Source organism: Lactuca saligna, chromosome 4 (assembly GCF_052625555.1).
Source record: "Lactuca saligna cultivar CGN05327 chromosome 4, ASM5262555v1, whole genome shotgun sequence".
Classification (NCBI taxonomy): Eukaryota; Viridiplantae; Streptophyta; class Magnoliopsida; order Asterales; family Asteraceae; genus Lactuca; species Lactuca saligna.
In genome coordinates, this window is record NC_136420.1 from 158,010,721 (window position 1) to 158,030,684 (window position 19,964).

Consider the following 19,964-nt stretch of genomic DNA (forward strand, 5'->3'; position numbering starts at 1 on the left):
GATCATTGGGCCTGGAAGGAGTTTATACCTTTTCTTCGCGTAAATTCGATTAAGGATCTAGCGAGTTTTTGTCGGTTGGCACCTATTAAGTGTACGATCGTAGCCTGTAGTTATAACCAGAGTCTCCTGGATGGAGAGCGGGGATTTGTGTATAGATCTATACGGGGTTGACACCCTACACCTCAGCTATTCGCTACAGTTAGACTAACTCAGTCTAGGGTGACGAAAACCTTATAATCAAAGTCAAAATCGGCATCCAACGATGCCAAAACAGGTGAAATTGTCATTATTTAGTATGGTTATGACAGCTCTCTTAGAGGAATTAACGTTATGAAGTTTACGAAAGACCATTTTTTTTAGGCAACATCGGGTTGTCTGGGATCATTCTATTTACATGCTCGTACATTTTCTCTACATTCTCTTTACCTTTTTAGTCAAATAAACAATAACATACATGCATTAATACAAGATCTAACACAAACACACTAAACAGTTTTTCAGAAAATATCGGATTTTCTGGTGGTTTTCAAAGTTATACAAATCATTTTCACAAACATGCTTATGAACTCACCAACATGTTTATGTTGGCCGTTTTCAAAATAACTTGTATTCTTAGGATATCGTTGAAGCGGGATAAACAAAACAGACTAATGGATATTGTGTTATATTTTGTTTCATCATACTCTTACTATCTTGGCATGTAATATTCAAATACAATACTCGATGTAAATAATGAATGTTGTGATATTACATGTGTGATGATGATGATGTTATGTTTCAATTATATTCACTGTAATGATATTTCAAGATGAAGTCACGCACAAGCCCGCAGACGTTTTCGCCGTCTGGTTCGGGGGTGTGATAGATTGGTATCAGAGCATTGTTTATAGTGAACTAGCATATCTAATAATACATGATATGCAACTATAAATACAATGGGACTAAACAACTCTGAACATAATAATTTAAAATACATACCTTTGTGTGCATTTTAGAATAATAACACAACAAGAATAGTAAAAATTCTTTGGAGGATTTGAACATCGCTATTAAACTCGGGCAGTTATGTAGTCGTATTGGGGGTGAATGTAACCTGATCAACTACATTCATTCAAAATACGACCAACATGTGTTCGGGAGTAATCGTGATGGACAATGAATCAAAAACTTACCATCTAATTATCTAAAGATTTTATAGAACCAAACCTAAACAAAATTAAAATTTCTATATGAGTAATTGGTATGTTATTTGTTTCTAGTATTTATACCCGTTCGTGCAATACACTATAGACAAGTATCATTAGCCAAGAAACCCCTATCTCCCTAGTCAGGGAATAGCAGGGTGGCTCGACTCAGAGGAGGACACAGAGTAGAACTTGCAGATGGACCCATCGAGTCAATAATGGACCTCAAGGAGGAAGAGCTCGAGGGCGATGCTGATAACTTGCATATAGAATCCGATGTCATAAATCCTCCATGTAAAGCCAGAGTACCGACATATCGTCTGGTCCCCGGTGTCCCCATGCCCCCATAGACACACGATATTGGAGATAGAGTCACCAGTAGGGGATACGACCACACTAGGGTAGGAACCGAGGTCTCTCTGACCATTAGCCATAGAGGACCAGCTGACCGGGCCCTCCCAGTAATGGTCCGACGTGCCCAAGGTATTGATAACCGAGCTCAGGGCACCCCAAATCAAACGGAACAAATGTGGTTTGCTATTAAGAGAGACAAGAGACAAAAACAGGAAGTGAACGGAGACTCCTGAGCGAGACAGTTAGTTTGAGAGGTACAACTACGAGATACCGAGCAACAAGTAGCTCGTCTCCAAGGTGCATCCACTTCATCAGCACCACCACCAGACACTTTCTGCCACAATTAGGGTCAGCCTTTTCTTTTTCCCCCTACTATCCGACATGACTCTCTTTTGTGTACTAAGATGGTACTTACCAATGGAACAATTATGTGCTATCTTTATTTAATATTACTACATAAATTCAATTATATGCACAACCGAACCCTCAAAACCGCTAGATACTTAAGGATCTCGGAACTAGAACAACATATATACTCTAAGGATAGACGTGACGATTGTGCCAAATCTGTGATTACCTACTACCGCAAATACATCATAGGGATGTATATGGAAGCAGTGAGAATTATACAACAAGATGCAAAATTTATAGAGTACAACTAGGAATGACGATCATTACTTACGATCTGGATTATCAACGTGCAGCAGGAAAATGCCATCCCGCAAGAATAACAAGCGCACCCGCGAGACACCACTCCTGCAGATGGACTCTGCTACATTCCAAGCTGCTGTAACGGTGGTAGTAACCGCTGCGATGGCACAAATCAATGCCAACAACCCCAATGGAGGCAGGAATAGCATTGACAACTCCATCCAAAGGAACGAACATGGAAACCAGCAAGTGACAACCTATCAAGGAACTCCAAACCCCAAGCTTAAGAGCAAGAAGCATAATCCTGGAAGTAAGAGAAAGGGATAACCCACTCAAGGGTTCTCAAGGAAGCCACATGTTGATGTTGTTCATGCGACCATGACCCCTATTATACCAACAACCAGGAGACCATATGCTGGAAGCCTTCCAAAATGCAACCAGTGCAAATTCCATCATAATGGAGCCTGTCGGAAAAAACATTGTAACAAATGCAACCGAAAGAATCACACCGCCAAATTCTGTAGAACTTATCCATGTCAAAATTGTCAGCCAAATGAAAACGAAAACAATCGCAACAACCCTAACAACAACACCCATAATGAGACCAGTTACACCTGCTATAGGTGTGGAGGAACCGGTCACTTTAGGCACAATTTCCCCAAGGATAACCATCAAGGAGCAGAAGGATCAGAAATGGTCCTGACCTGGGGTCAAGGCGAAGCAGTCCAAGACCCGATGGTTGCTACTGGTACGTTCCCACTTAACAACTCTTTCGCTTACCCCTTATTCAATAGTGAAGTTGACTGAAGCTTCGTTAGTAACAAATTCGAGCACTTACTAAAACAACAACCCCAAAGCTAAGCTAAGCCTTTACGGTGGACATTGCCAATGGGGAAAAACCGAATTAACCTAGGATATTTATGCGGAGTACACCTTAACACTAAATAGCCATTCATATCAAATAAAAATTTAATGCCAGTAAATATTAGGAGTTTTGATGTGATAATTGGCATGGTTGGGTGAAGCCCCCACCGTGCTGATACTATGTGTCGCGAGAGGGCCGTTTGCCTTCACCTTCCTAATCACGAAACTCTAATAACTCATGGTGATAAACCTAACGTCAATCCTCGTTCTATCTCGTGCATTAAGCACAGAAGTGCCTACACCAGAAGAACTACGCTTTCCTTGCTCATGTTGCGGACAAGACCAAGGAAGAAGGAAGCATACAAGGTATTCCGGTAGCATGCGATTTTCCGAATGTATTTCTCGAAGAACTTCTGGGAATACCTCAAAAGACAGGTCGAATTTTGAATCGACCTCATACCGAGAACCACATCAATTGCCAATTCACCCAATAGGTTGACTCCCGCCGAAAATTCACAAGTTATCCAGTCAATTAAGAAGAATTGTTGCGCAAAGGATCCATCGGACCAAGCTTCTCACCCTGGAGAGCTCCGATCTTGCTCTTCAAGAAGACGGATCCTTCCGAAGGAAATCGATTTTAGGAAATTGAATAAGCTCCCTATCAAAAATCGATACCCACTCCCCCGGACTGACGATCTATTTGGCCAAGCTCCAAGGGGATAGTTACTTCTCTAAAATAGATCTAAGAACCGGTTATCATCAACTTCGAGTATGAGAAGATGACATTCCAAAAACCGCCTTCCGAACTCATCACGACCATTTCAAATTCATTGTGATACCCTTCGATCTAACGAATGCTCCCACGGTATTCATGAACCTTACGAACCGAGTTTTCCCAACCATTCGTAGTCATCCTTTTCATTATTTTCATCAATAGCATACTCGTCTGCTCATGAAACAAGAACAAACATTGTCAACATCTACAGTCGGCCTTGAAAGCATCAAAGCCGGAGAATATCATGAAGAAAGCACTACATAGATGGATAAAACCCTCGAAGTCAAAAGGCAAAGCTTATTGATATAAGAATTGAGTTGGGCGCTATGCGGGTGATCGTCAACAGGTTAACCCAGTCTGTCCATTTCCTGCCAATACAGAAATCAAACAAGACAAAAAGATTAACTTGAATCTATATCAAGGAGATCGTGAGACTCCATGAAATATCGGTATCTACTATCTCGGATCGAGATAACGGGATTTCTTCAAGACTTTGACAGTTATTTCAGAAGGCTATGGGAACATAGCTAAGTATGAGCATTTCTTAACACCCTCAAACCAATAGCCAAAGCAAACGAACCATTCAACCACTCGAATTCATGCTACAAGTTTGGGTGCTTGAATTCAGCAAGTCATGAGATACCCGGTTGCCCTTGATTGAATTCTCACGCAATAACTGCTATTGCACGAGCATTAGGGATGCTCTTTTTGAGACTCTTTATGGTCGAAAATGCGGATCACTCCCTAGTAATCTCACGGGACCAGAAACCATTTGCGAAACAACAGAGAAAATAATGCAAATCAAAGCTTGACTTCAAGCATCGCGAGACCGACAGAAGAGCTATTCTGACAAGCGGTGTAATCCATTAGGATGTCAAGTCGGGGATCGCGTATTATTAAATAAATCTGCTTGTAAAGGAATGATTCACTTTAGGAAACGAGAAAACTAAACCCACGATACATCGGACTGTTCGAGATCCTTGCTCGGATTGGTCCAAAGACTTATAGGCTGCAGCTGCCTGTAGAGCTCAGCTACGTACACCCTGTGTTCCGCGTCTCGAATCTGAAAAGATGCATATCAGATGAGACTCTTATCATTCCTTTACAAGAAATCGGAATAAAGGAGAATCTCATGTTCGTCAAAGAATCAGTCGAGGTATTGGATAGGGAAGTAGAGCATACAAAACAAAGCCACATTTTGATTGTGAAGGTTCGATGGAACGCTAAGCGTGTACCGAAATTCACATAGGAAACGTGAAGATCAGATGAAGTATGTACTATCTCATTCATGAACGTACCTTTCGAAAGAATTCGGGACAAAATTCCCTCTAACGGGGGGATGATGTCACAACTAGCATTTTTGCTAGGAAATTCTACTCTCATGCAATCATTCACCTAGTGTAATAACTTGTACTCTAAGTGAATTTTATACTCCATTCTCCTTCCAAATACATCTCATATGTTCAAATAAGGGTTGGAAACCCTTGAAGTCTCGGTTTAAGTCCATTATGGACTAGGATTTCCTCATTGGGCCTAATGGACCAATAAGCTTCCAATTTAACTATCTTGAACATAGAACTCTCAAATGGGACCTAATTGGACCCATATACTTGAAACTTAATATTATAGGCCTTATAAGCCTAAAATGAACTAGGTTAACTTTAATGGGCCTATCTGGGTCACAACAAATTTATATAGCCCTAATGGGTCATAAAAATCATTCCTTGATTTATTTGGGCCAAATATTTCCTAATTTAATCATAATATGGGCTTAAACACAAAAGCCCAATATTCTTTCTTTCCCTTCTCCTCTTTTCGGCCCAACAACCCAAATGGAGGAAGAGTTGACTTCCATTTGCCACCTCCTTATTACCTTATGGATTTCCATGCACCATCCCATACATCCATGCAACTCTCTCTCTCTCTCTCTCTCTCTCTCTCTCTTCTTCTCTCTTCTCTTTAATTCTCGGCCACACTCTCATTTCTACAACTTCTCTTGTTTTTTTCAAACTCCACAATACTTCTCTAGGTCATCTAACACTCCTCCATCCACCTTCCTCAAGAAAACCGTGAGTATAAGGAAGATCTTCAAGAGAATCACTTCAAGCTTCATTTTGTGGTATGATCTTGCAAATCCAAGTGTCATACTTCATCTTTAAACTCATTTACTCCTCTTACACCCATGTGTTCGTGAATCATACTCTTATAGCACCTTAGAGCTCAAAAATCATCTCCATAACACATCTAGGGCCGAGATCTCTTCACTTCTTCATCAAAACCGACTTCCAAACCCAAAGGTGAGTTCATACCCCCTTGTTTTTGGTTTTTACTTGTTTTTTGGGGAGAATACAAGTTGATTTGTGTAGATCTATGTGTATATGCATGACTATGTGTGATTTCCTTGAAACATTTGGTGATTATGTGTGATTTCTTCACTAATCTACAAATATGTTAACAAACTTGAAGTGTATCACTAGGATCTTCATATGAAACATGAGAAAAGTATGTTTTATATCAAGTATTACATGTAAACATGTATATCTGGGACTTGTATACTTTATATAGCAAAAATGAGTGTTGTCTTCAAAGATTTATAAACTAAACTCACAAACAGCTCTTGATAGAAAAGTTTTGGTCCAATCTCGGACTGTTTTGACCATCCAAATGGAAGTATTTTTCACAACTGTTTTACATGGATAAATCTCAGGTTTATACCTTTAAAATGACTACTCTCACGTTTTCATACGATTTTTCTACAATGTTTGGCGAATTTTACAAAACTGCCTATCATATTTGAAATAATTTCGAACCAACCTGTGAAGATGAGTAATTTCAGACTAGTTTGAGGCCATCAAAAATTATGAGAAAAATTGTGAACAAAGTAGACAAAATTTCCAAACTTCCAGAATTTACGGATCCAAATTTCGACTTACGATGATTTTTCTACAAATTTTCAAACAACTAGGTCGGAAAAGCTCAAAAACCAGAAAATGTGTATTTTCCCAAAAATCAAGTCAAGAATGTTAATTTTGACAAAAATGGGTTTCAACATGTTATTTTTACTACAAAATAGTCAACAAAACAAGTTTTGAATAAAATGGAGACTAAAGTGTTATTCTTACAAAAATTGGGCTCTAAATCCTAAATTTTTGGCTTATTGGGCCAAGAACGTTATTTTTACAAAAAGTGGGCTTTTTATATCAACTTTGTAAATAATCAAGCTAAAATAAACAAAACAATAACAAACGGGTTAGAAACGATATTCATATCCTCATTGGGCCTAGAGATAATATACATGTTTAGTGGGCCTTAGTGTCCTTTTACATGTATATTGGGCTCAGGATAAACATTCATATTCCTTTGAGCCTGAAAATAATAGACACGTATGGTGGGCCTTAGTGGTCCACTTACATGTTTATTGGGCTCAGGAATGAGTTTTATATGTGTTCTTTTTTCTTTGGATATTTTAGTGAATACTTGAACTAAAACCAATGATAAACCAACAAATGGATTTAATTTGATCATTTTCTATGTTATTGGGCCTTAGTGACCCATTTTTATGTGTGAGAGATCCTGTATATGTTTATTGGGCCTCATTGACCCATTAACATGTGTGACGGACCTTAGATACTATTTGTGTGCCATTTGGGCCTGTAAATACTTTACATGTGAAATGGGCCTTAGTTATCCTTTCATATATATTTCGGGCCCATGTTATATAATCTCATTCCAATTGGGTCTTGAAAAGATTTACATGTTTAGTGATGCCTTAGTGGTTCACTTACATGGATCATTGGGCCTAGAAGGAGTTTATACATTTTCTTCGCGTAAATTCGATTAAGGATCTAGCGTGTTTTTGTTGGTTGGCACCTATTAAGTGTACGATCGTAGCCTATAGTTATAACCAGAGTCTCCTGGAGCGAGAACGGGGATTTGTGTATAGATCTATACGGGGTTGGCACCTTACACCTCAGGTGTTCGCTACAGTTAGACTAACTCAGTCTAGGGTGACGAAAACCTTATAATCAAAGTCAAAACTGGCGTCCAACGATGTCAAGACAGGTGAAATTGTCATTAGTTAGTATGTTTATGACGGCTCGCTTAGAGGAATTAACGTTATGAAGTTTACGGAAGACCATTTTTTTAGGCAACATCGGGTTGTCTGGGATCATTCTATTTACATGCTCGTACATTCTCTTTACCTTTTTAGTCAAATAAACAATAACATACATGCATTAATACAAGATCTAACACAAACACACTAAACAGTTTTTCAGAAAATATCGGATTTCCTGGTGGTTTCAAAGTTATACAAGTCATTTTCACAAACATGCTTATGAACTCACCAACATGTTTATGTTGACCGTTTTCAAAATAACTTGTATTCTTAGGATATCGTTGAAGCGGGATGAACAAAACAGACTAATGGATATTGTGTTATATTTTGTTTCATCATACTCTTACTATCTTGGCATGTAATATTCAAATACAATACTCGATGTAAACAATGAATGTTGTGATATTACATGTGTGATGATGATGATGTTATGTTTCAATTATATTCACTGTAATGATATTTCAAGATGAAGTCACGCACAAGCCCCCAGACGTTTCTGACGTCTGGTTTAGGGGTGTGACATGCTAAGGATGAAGCTGATGTCGCTTCAGGTACCTTTCTTGTTAACAATTTGCCTGCCCAAATTTTATTTGATTCCTGAGCCAACTACTCCTTTATTTCGCATGAATTTGGTAGAAAACTAGCTTTGTCTGTTGAGAGACTAGATAATGCTTTATTAGTCGAAGTTGCTAGTGGCAAGCTTGTACCTGTTAGCTATCATCTGAAAAACATCTTAATTGATCTAAATGGGAATAAGTTCCACGAGGAATTATTTCCTATAGAGCTTAATGGTTTCGACATCGTTTTGGGAATGGATTGGCTTAGCGTCAATGATGCTGAAATTTTATGCAAGAAGAAAATAGTGAAAGTGAACCCGCCTAGGAAAGAGTCATTTATGGTGTATGGAGATAAACGCAGAGTAAATTCTGGAATCATTTCTCTAATGAAAGCCAGAAAATGTTTGACCAAGGGGTGTACATCATACTTAGCATTCGTGATCGTTGCTAAGAAGGAAAAGAAGGTGATGTCGAATATTCCCGTTGTATGTGATTATCCGGAAGTATTTCTCGAAGATTTTCCTGGATTACCGCCTGATCGACAAGTGGAATTTCGTATTGACTTGTTACCCGGAACAACGCCAATTGCAAAAGCACCTTATCGATTAGCACCGATGGAGATGATGGAGCTGATGATGCAACTTCAGGAGTTATTGGACAAAGGTTTCATTAGACCTAGTTCATCACCTGGGGAGCTCCGGTATTATTCGTGAAGAAGAAAGATGGAAGTATGAGAATGTGCATCGATTATAGAGAGCTGAATAAGGCAACGATAAAGAATAGATATTCGTTACCGAGGATTGATGACCTGTTCGATCAACTTCAAGGTTCGAGCTATTTCTCGAAGATCGATCTTAGGTCAGGATATCATCAGCTGAAAGTAAGAGAGTAGGATATAGAGAAGACTGCATTCAGAACACGATATGGGCACTACGAGTTTTTGTTTATGTCGTTTGGACTAACCAATGCTCCAGAAACATTCATGGATTTAATGAACAAGGTTTGTAAGAGAGTTAGAAGTTCTGAGGAAGGAGAAGTTGTATGCGAAGTTCTCCAAATGTGATTTTTGGATTTGAGAAGTCCAATTCTTGGGTCACGTGGTCAACCAAGAAGGGATAATGGTTGATCCAGCAAAGATCGAAGCTGTGATGAAGTGGGAACAACCAAAAAGTCCCACGGAGATCCGTAGCTTTTTGGGATTAGTAGGGTATTACCGAAGGTTTATCCAAGGCTTTTCTTCGATAGCTAGTCCATTAACAGCTTTGACCCACAAAGGAGCTACTTATTCTTGGAGTGATAAGCATAAATAAGCGTTCGAGAAGCTAAAGAAGAAACTATGCGAGGCACCGATACTTTCTCTACCCGATGGAGTTGAAGACTTCGTTGTTTATAGCGATGCGTCTGGTGTTGGATTGGGTTGTGTTTTGACCCAAAGAGATAAGGTGATAGCATATGCGTCTCGACAGCTGAAAGAGCATGAAAAGAACTACCCGCTCATGATTTGGAGTTGGCAGCGGTAGTTTTCTCTCTGAAAATATGGAGGCATTACCTATATGGCACGAAGTGCAAACTTTTCACTGATCATAAGAGTCTCTAATATCTCTTTAATCAGAAGGAATTGAATATGAGGCAACGACGTTGGCTAGAATTACTTAAGGACTACGATTGTGAGATACTTTACCACCCTGGTAAAACAAATGTTGTTGCTGATGCTCTCAATCGGAAAGTCAATCTTGAAAGAAAAAGGCCAAGAGCGTTGAGAATTGAAGTTGTCTCGACCATTGTGGAAAGTATAAAGAAAGCTCAAGAGGAAGCTTCTAAGAAGAATGACCAAAAGGAGGAACGTTTGGGCAAAACGTTGGTGTTCGGTATAAATAGCCATGGACTGAAGGTGTTCCAAGATCGGATTTGGATACCTAAGACAGGAGGAGTCAGAGATCTTCTGAGGGAAGAAGCTCACAAGACCATGTACTCGATTCATCCCGGTAGCACTAAAATGTATAGGGACCTGAAACCCTACTACTGGTGGCCGACGATGTGGCGGAGTGTGTGACTTGTGCAAGAGTCAAGACACAACATCAAAAACCGTACGGGAGTTTAGAACCATTTCCTGTGCCTATGGGTAAGTGGGAAGACATTGCTATGGATTTTGTCACTAAACTGCCCAGAACAAAGAATGGTCACGACATGATTTGGGTGGTCGTCGATCGATTCACCAAGAGCGCGCATTTCATAGCAGCCAAGGAGAAATGGTCTGTGGAGAAGCTTGCGAATTCTTATGTGAAGGAAATTGTGAGACTTCACGGTGTTCCGCTAAGAATTGTGTCGGATCCTGATAGTCGTTTCACCTCAAGATTTTGGAAAAGTCTACAAGAGGAATTGGGTACCAAGTTGTGTTTAAGTACAGCTTACCATCCGCAGACTGATGGTCAGAGCAAACGAACAATACAAACACTTGAAGATATGCTAAGAGCATATACCTTAGAATTCCAAGGTAACTGGGACGAACATTTACCTTTGGTAGAATTCTCCTACAATAATAGTTTCCACTCGAGCATTAAGATGACACCTTATCAAGCTTTGTACGGGCAGAAGTGTCGTACACCATCTTGTTGGCTTGAGGCTGGGGAAAAGCAGTTTATGGGACCGAGTTGGTTCATCAAACTACTGAAAAGTTGAAAATAATTAGGGAAAGAATGTTAGCAGCTCAGGATCGTCAAAAGAGCTATGCTGACAACAAGCGAAGACCGATGACTTTTGAAGTTGGAGATTCAGTTTTGCTTAAATTCTCGCCGTAGAAGGGACTTATAAGATTTGGTAAAAGGGGAAAATTAAGTCCAAGGTTTATTGGACCGTTTAAAGTTTTTCAGAGGATTGGGAACCAAGCTTACAAGCTCGAACTACCAGAAGAACTGAATGGAATTCATAACACTTTTCATGTGTGTTACTTGAGGAAGTTCACGGGAGAAGTTCCCGACATAATTCCACTTTCGGAGTTAAGAATAGATGAAAACAAAAGGTTGATTGAAGAACCAGAGACAATCGTTGACCGAAAGACTAAGAAGTTCCGACGTAAGATGGTTGAGTTAGTGCTTGTCCGATGGAAAGACACGAATGGGCCTAATCTCACCTGGGAGACAGAGAGTGACATGATGAGTCTCTATCCTCATTTGTTTGCTGATGTGTGATTCCGGAGACGAAATCATCCTAAGGTGGGGAGAATTGTAACGCCCGTGTTTCTGGGCTTGCCATTTTTAGCAATGTAATAGTCTAGGTTAACCTTTGTAACCCCAATTTGAAATAATAAGAACGTATTATTTGAGTATTATGTGTTTTGTGCTTAATTGCTTAATTATGTGATGTGATTAATTAAGAATAAAATACGCGTCAAAATTTAAGTGTAAAATTGTAACAACGTAAATTTTAAAACAAAATTTTCATTTTTGCAAACATCAAAAACCATCGTTTAATATTCCAATTTCAAACGTGAACAATGTTATCATAACAAAATACTTCCCATGATCATAAAAACAGTTTCTCCGACAATGTGAACAATCACGCCGGTGCCTTCCCACGGTCCTCGCTAGTACCTGAAACACATCACACAACAACAGTAAGCATAAATGCTTAGTGAGTTCCCCAAAATACAACTTACGCACATACGCCTTTCCAGGCCCTGACCTTCCGGTCCATGTGTCTCAGGGGACTTCCGTCCCGACTATGTAAACCTTCCGGTCCTACCTGCATCAACCTTACGGTCCACATCACAACGCCTTCCGGCCCATAACATATACGCCTTCTGGCCCATATCAAGCATATCATACATGGCACATATAAACGACTAAACTTATCACATACAATGCATATAACTCATAACATATCCGACCTTCCGGTCACACAATAAAACCCTTCCGGGTACAGTATAGTGAGAAAACTCACCTCGTGAAAAGTCTAAGATCTCGCATACTCGCTATCTCCAAATCCCAACGACGACTCTACCTCGCCTAATCATAAAAATATCATTTTAATAATCAAAGACTTCCACAACTAAACTTTACCCCTTATCATCATTCCTCAGAGGGTAAAAGACCATTTTACCCTTCCTTGACCCAAAGTCTTCATGTTGACCAAAACCCTAAAAGTCAACAAAAGTCAACCTTGTGAGTACGCGGGGCGTACATCGCCAACCCATGGATCGGGGTCTCTACCCAGTACGTTGCGCGTATTGGGAGTTACACCCAGCGTAATCATCATACTTAAGCATACATCATTTCTGGTCTTAATTGGTTAAGCCATTACTCCGACTTCTAGATCCGACTCTGTTTATGCGTCAATACTTATAAAGTCGAGACCTTTAAGCCTTGGCATGGCTGTAAAGGCTCCAACACTTCTTAACATCATTCTATTCCAACTCAAGGAACTAGATCTCATGCATGGTGCAACATTCACGTCCAAGATATCATTTTTATGAGTCTACAACTCCAATGGACCAGAAATATGATGGATCTAAGCTTATGGAGGTCATTTGCACAAAAAGTCTCCACCTTTGGGGCTAAAACCCTAGAAAATGGTACTTGAAGCATATAACATGAACCATATGTCAAGATCCGAACTTTTTACCTGATAATGAAGCTTCAACCCTTGTAAAGCTCAAATCCACACTTGAACACCACTTCTAGCCTTCCCAATGAGCTCTTCTTCTCCTTTGCTACCTTGGAATGGCACCACCAAGCTTAGAATACTCACAAAATGGTCTAAGAATGAATGCACACTCTCTTTAGGGTTTCTCTCTGAGGGATGGTGGCTGGGAAGTCCAGCCACACATTCTTTTTATAGCCCTCCGAAAGAATTAGGGTTTTTAGGTCTGGACCGGTTACGCCCAGCGTACCTGAGGGTAAACACGTCCAAATGAAGCGCACGAGTACGCGCAGTGTACTCCTGGTACGTCCAACGTACTCGCCTAACATGCAAACCATAAATGGCAATATATCAAAGATGCAGGGCTAAATAGAAGGATACCTGGGTTTCGGGCTGTTACAAAAATAAACTTGATATCTTTGGATAATGTTGTAGTAGTTGAAATGAGGTTTCTGAATATATATAGAACGCCCAAATCTGACTTCGTATGAGGAAGTTATGATTTTCTGAAGTTTCGACGTGGCAGTATGCAGCCCGAATACTCGATTTGAGATCGAGCGGTTTTTAGCCACAACAATCTAAACGAGAATTGAAGATCTCGTTGTTAGTAGCGAAACGATGAAAAGCTAGGCGAGAACGGACGTCGGACGAAGAAGTTATGAATTTATAAAGAAATTTTACTATCCCGGCCTCCTAAAAATAAATAATAAAAATAAAGTCAAAATTAGCTGACGAAGTCTAAACGAAAGTTGTAGAGCGTAGTCTCACCTACGCGTAGATATAAAGAAAGTTGAAAACGGAGTTCGTATGAAGAAGATATGAATTTTCAAAGTTTATTAAATAATTAATATTTAAATTTATTTAATACATCCGATATTATCCGGGGGGAGTCACCGGACTCATCCGAAGTACGCCCAGCGTACCACTCGAGTACTCCGGAGTCGTATGCAATGACGTAGAGAACCAAAGACGTAAGTGCTGACGACAACCGAGGCGTACGCCCCGTGTACGCCGAAGTTACGCCCAGCGTAACCCCGAGGCTCAGCCCTATAAAAGGGGATGCGAAGACAACCGATTTTCTTTTACAAACCCTTCCATTTTCTCTCATCTTTTGCCTCGATTTGCATTCCGTTTATACCCCGAAGCCCCGGTAATATTCCCGAGCCCCAAAGTAAGATCCGAAGCCCCGAGGATCCCGAAGAGCGTTATTCTCGATCCGAAGCTCTGCTCGCGAGGAGCCCGATTTTTGTGAAGATCTTCCAGATCTACAGAGAGACACTACTTCTGCAAGCCGTATTGTTGCCCGATCATCTTCTGATCAAGTGAGTTTGTAGTCATTTTATTCCAACGCAATATTATGAAGTATTTTATATAAAATACGTGTTATGTGTATATATTTTGTTGTTATAAGTGTGAATGTATATTCACTCTCTTCTATCTCATAGATCTTATTTATTCTCTATGAAATACGGGTTATGTGTGTATGCCTCATCTGTTATGTGGAATATGTATTGATTAAAGCATGCTATACATGCTTTTAAACAATGTATAAAAATGTATATTTTTATCTACTAATACGTTGGGTAGAACATGGGTAGATAATTGGTGTGTAATAAACAGATGAGAGGCCTCGGTGTTATTGGTGTTATTCTAGTCATTCAGTAGAGTATGGATGACGACCACAGACTATTCTAGACTGTCCTGTGGAACACTAGCAGGCTCATAACTTGTAGGTGTTGTGAACGACGTGTTCATCGGTGTACTCTATCCCCTACATGGTTGCCTTTAGGACACTTATTGTTGAGGAAACCCCTCTGCAGTAATGTCCGTCCTGATGAAAATCCTGAATTAGGTTCCTCATAATAGAGATTATTTTTAGGGACGTAAAGTGAGGATAACAGGAATGGGTAATCGGGTTTATTGTTGATTGTTGAATTAAATATAATTATTTATTGTGGTTGAAAACCTTACATGCTCACCAGGCTCCCAAGTCTGACCCACTAAGTTTAATTGTATTACAGGAAGTGGCGCAAGGGCATAAGATGGAAGAATCATCAATTTATTTTGTTTACAAGTTTGTATATGTATATAATTGTTGAATGACTTTTAATGCTATCGTTTATGCTTTATGATCTGTATCGGAACATGACATCCCGACTTTTGATTTTGAAATGAAATTATATTTCTTTATGAAATGTTTTGATAAATATCTATTTTATCATGTTTTGTTTTTAGGAACAAATTCCGCATCTCTTTTAAAATTAAAAGGATTTACTCTGAAAATGTTTAAAAAGCATAAATGAAACCGGTCTTTTCTGGCTGAGATTTTGGGGATGTCACATTTCAAAACTTCAATCCATATAATTTTCATATAAGCAGATACCATTTTGAAAACTAGTGGTTAATAGAGGTGAGAAGCAGAGAAGGTAGCAACAAACTGTCTATCAAAACCAGATTAGCAAAGGTACGATGGGGTTGTAGGTACCAATGTATGAAGTTGCACCCAATAAGAGAGATAGAGGGGTTGAGAGAGATCGGTGGTCGGATGTGTGTATGTGTGTGTGTGTGTGTATATATATATATATATATATATATATATATATATATATATATATGAGTGAGAGAGACAGAGACAGAGATAGAGAGAAAAGCTCTTTAATGAAAGTGGAGCAATTGAAAACTTAGTCAATAATCAAGTCATACTTTTGAAGCCGAAGTGTGACTTGATTATAGGACATTCAATTCAGAAGTTATTATGGTACACTTTTGAAGTTGATTCGGTTCACTGATCACATCTGTAGATTGGAATCTTACTCTTCAACACTAGAGATGATTGTCCTTCGATGCTTAGAAGACTTTGACTATTGAGATTTCATTACCTAATTTCAGAGATCACAAACACTTCAAAGTTTCAGAGACATTTCATCATTTGGTTCTCATTATGTATCATTTTATTACCGTACTGCTAGTTGGTTACTATGTATTTTAGTCTTTTATCACTATATTTGTATCCCTCATCATTTTCTAGCATTTAGGGAGAGATTGTTGGAGCATGAAAATACTTTAAAAATTATGAGTGATAATTAGATTAGAATATCCCTTTTCTGTTTGTAAGATTCCATTTTACTCTATAAATAGAGGGGGAGGGTCATATAGCTACAACACCGAAGAGAAATCTCCACCACGCTTTGATACTAATTGTAGGATCCCATTTATCGATTGGCTTGTGCGGAATAATAAGATCTCGGCGATTTAACGATAACAAAAATATGAAGAACATAAAGAGATGAGTAACCTAATGATTTTACTAAAAAGAAAGAGTAAAATATGATAATACAAACTCTCTTGGTGGGAGAGATCTCACCATACTCTCTCTAACTAGAGGACTACATGTTTTTTTTACACATATGATGTAACACCCCAAAATTACCAGTTAAAAATTTCATTTTTAATTTAGGTTAAAACGTAAAACATCATTACAAAACATTCATGATAATAATCCATGTCTGAAAACCGGTGACTTCATAATAAGAATTCAGAGTACATCCAAGAAAATCCATAGTGCGGAAAAACAAAAGCGTATGTGTGATATGCTGCTACCGCGCCGACTCTTTTCCCTTAGCTGAAGAGGTACCTAAAACCAAAACTGAAAACCGTAAGCATGAAGCTTAGTGAGCTCCCCCATAGTACCTCATACCATGCAAGCATATAACATACAACATTCAACTAGGAGTTACGGGCCTCACCCACACTCATGAAGATACGGGCCCTGCCCACACTTCGCTAGCCGGAAGATACGGGCCTCGCCCACACACTAGTACCTGGGAGATACGGGCCTAGCCCACACTCCACTCTCGGAGAGATACGGGCCTTGCCCACACTCAGCCGCTATCCCATAATATACAAGTATCACACAAACAACAAGTATAGACAACTCTATCATACTGGCATATATCATAATCAACTCAACCACGAGATACAGGCTCGGTCCACACTCTAATACTAACATCTCGTCTATACGGGCCGGCCTTGGTGCCTTAGACCCGTTCCTACTGGTAAGAAAACCCACCTCAGAGTAGCTGCTGGTCTGTGTGGGAATAGTCTGTTTGCTGCTGCTCCGGAGATATTCCGGCTGTAATTCCCACCAAACACTTAGTCAAAAACTGCTAATTGTCCTTTGGGTAAAATGACCATTTTACCCCTGATCATGCCTTAAGTCAAAGTCAGATCAACTTCCAGTTGACCCGACTCACCGAGTTGGCTCTCCAACTCGTCGAGTCCATGTCCAAACGACTAACCTGGATTTTGTTTCTACTCGTCGAGTTAGGCGTTGACTCGACGAGTTCTCCATCCAAACTGATGTTCAAGTCCTTCATCCTACTCGCCGAGTTGTATGAACAACTCGGCAAGTTCATCTTCATCCGATGAACACTTGTGCTGCGACTCGCCGAGTTGTATGAACAACTCGCTGAGTCTGATCTTGATCTAAGGAGATTGCCTTGAACTCGCCGAGTCTGGGCATCGACTCGCCGAATTCTATTATGAGTGATTTTTGGCTTCCAACTCACCGAGTCCACCCTAGACTCACCACACAACTCGACACAGCTAAAAGGGCACAATCTCGGAGACTCGCGACCAGACTCGCCGAGTCCGATGAGCGACTCGCCGAGTCTGCTTCATGCAAGAGCCATAAACACGATTTTGCTCAAATCCAGTCCATGCCATTCGTAGATCTGGGCTCATAGAGCATGAATAACACGTAAAGTTTCCAACTTTACGTGTAAATATCCATCTATGAGGGTTTTAGGGTTCAAAATGCACCAAAAAAGTAGATCTAAGGTTTTCATGCAACATGGGTCCATAAAGGCAGTAGATCTGAGCTCCTGGAGTTCAACCATGCCTAGATCTATAGGTTACTCAGCTTATTACGAACCCCTACACATACACAATCTTGGAAATGGTTCAAGAAAGACTTTAATGGAGCTATAAGGGACTATAAGCATGAAAGCAAGGGGAAAATCAAGTCATACCTTAGGGAACACACTGAGAAAGCTCAAAGATGCTTGACCTCCTCTTCTTCTTCTTGAGCTACTCTTTTCCCACTCCAAAACTTCAAGAGAGCACCCAAATGCTTCAAACTCACAAGGAAACAACTCTTGAATAAGGTATAGAGCTCTAAGGGTGAATGGGGGCGAGATTAGGGCAGAATGAGAGTTTAAATAGGGTGCAAACCCTTGAAACTTAGGGTTTCATCCAACAGCGGTGACTCGCCGAGTCGCCAACTTATAACATGTCCCGGGTCCCGGCTCTACTCGGTGAGTCGGACCTATGACTCGCCGAGTCCAAGGCTAAAAATGGAAAATACTCAAATAAGATTTACATACCAGGAACCAGGTACTACATATGAACTAATGAACACCCCTTCTATTTATAAAATAAAAGGGAATCTTAAAGCATAAATGAAATATTTTAATCTAATTATCACTGGATAAAGTGCAACATTGTATGAGGTTAGAACCTTTTAGAGTTTTTTTTTCAAGTTTTTACATAAATGGTCCACAAGGTTAGTAAAATGACAAAAAACCATAAAATAGGTAGGACATTGATAAAGTGCAATATTGTATGAGGTTGGAACCTTTTAGAGTTTTTTTTTTCAAGGTTCTACATAAATGGTCCTAAAATAGGTAGGGCATTTTGTTGTTTTATAGGAACTCAATGGATATGTATAGACGGTAACAATTGAAGAGGCTAACGTTGTTCTAGATTTGCAACAAAGATCGTTGTTGTCAAAATTCAAAAACTAGGACTAAAATTGCATATTCTTGTCAAACTTGACATAGGACCTGTTTTGTAACTTACTCTAATTTATTTATTTTTTACCTTTTTTTCTATAATTTTTTTAAAATTAATTATGTCAAGTATCAACAAATACTATCCTAATAGGCAATATACATTCTACTTAATTTTTTGTTTATAATTAGAACCAATTAGGGTTTTTTTTATCCACCACTAACCACAAATATGATGGATCTCATGTAGCCCTGTTAAAAATACCCGTTACTCGAGTTACCCACCCGATTTTTTTCGGGTAACGGGTAAATCGGGTTAATTTTTTCGGGGAAGTGGGTAACCCAAATTTTTTTCGGATCGGGTAATGGGTAAGTTGTTTGGGTTTCGGGTATACCTGATTACCCGAAATATATATAACAAATAATGTCCATTTATGAGTTTATATGTTCCTCCCAATTCCCAAACCCCAATTTCCCTCGTTGAGGCTTGTTCTATTTTCCCCACATCAAAAAACCCTTGTACCTCGTCTGCTCTTCGTTGGTATTCATTACCAATGGATGGCTATATTGAAGTAGAAGATGAGACGATTGAAGTTGACAACCTAACCAAGATCAAATATTTGGAAAGAATACTTGATATCTCAAATATTATTGAGTAAAAAATCTCAATGTGAAAGTTTAGCACGTCATACTTATTTCATTACATTTATTTTTAGATGCCATTAAAAAATTAAAAACACCCCTAATCTCATATCACTCGATGAATTTCATTTTTATCCTTACAAACTTTCAAAATTACTTATATATCCTTACAAATTTAGAAATTACGTATATGTCCTTCTAAGACTATAAAATTCACATTTATATCCAAACTTGTATTTTAATTAATATTAAATCAATTTCATATTAAAAAACTTATTTAAAAAATCACAGTATCATATGAGATTATTAAAGTATCCTTATATCTCTTTTTTAAACTACCAAGAAAATCCTAATTGTTCTTCTCTTAGAGAATTTGTTGGACTAGTTCTTGAA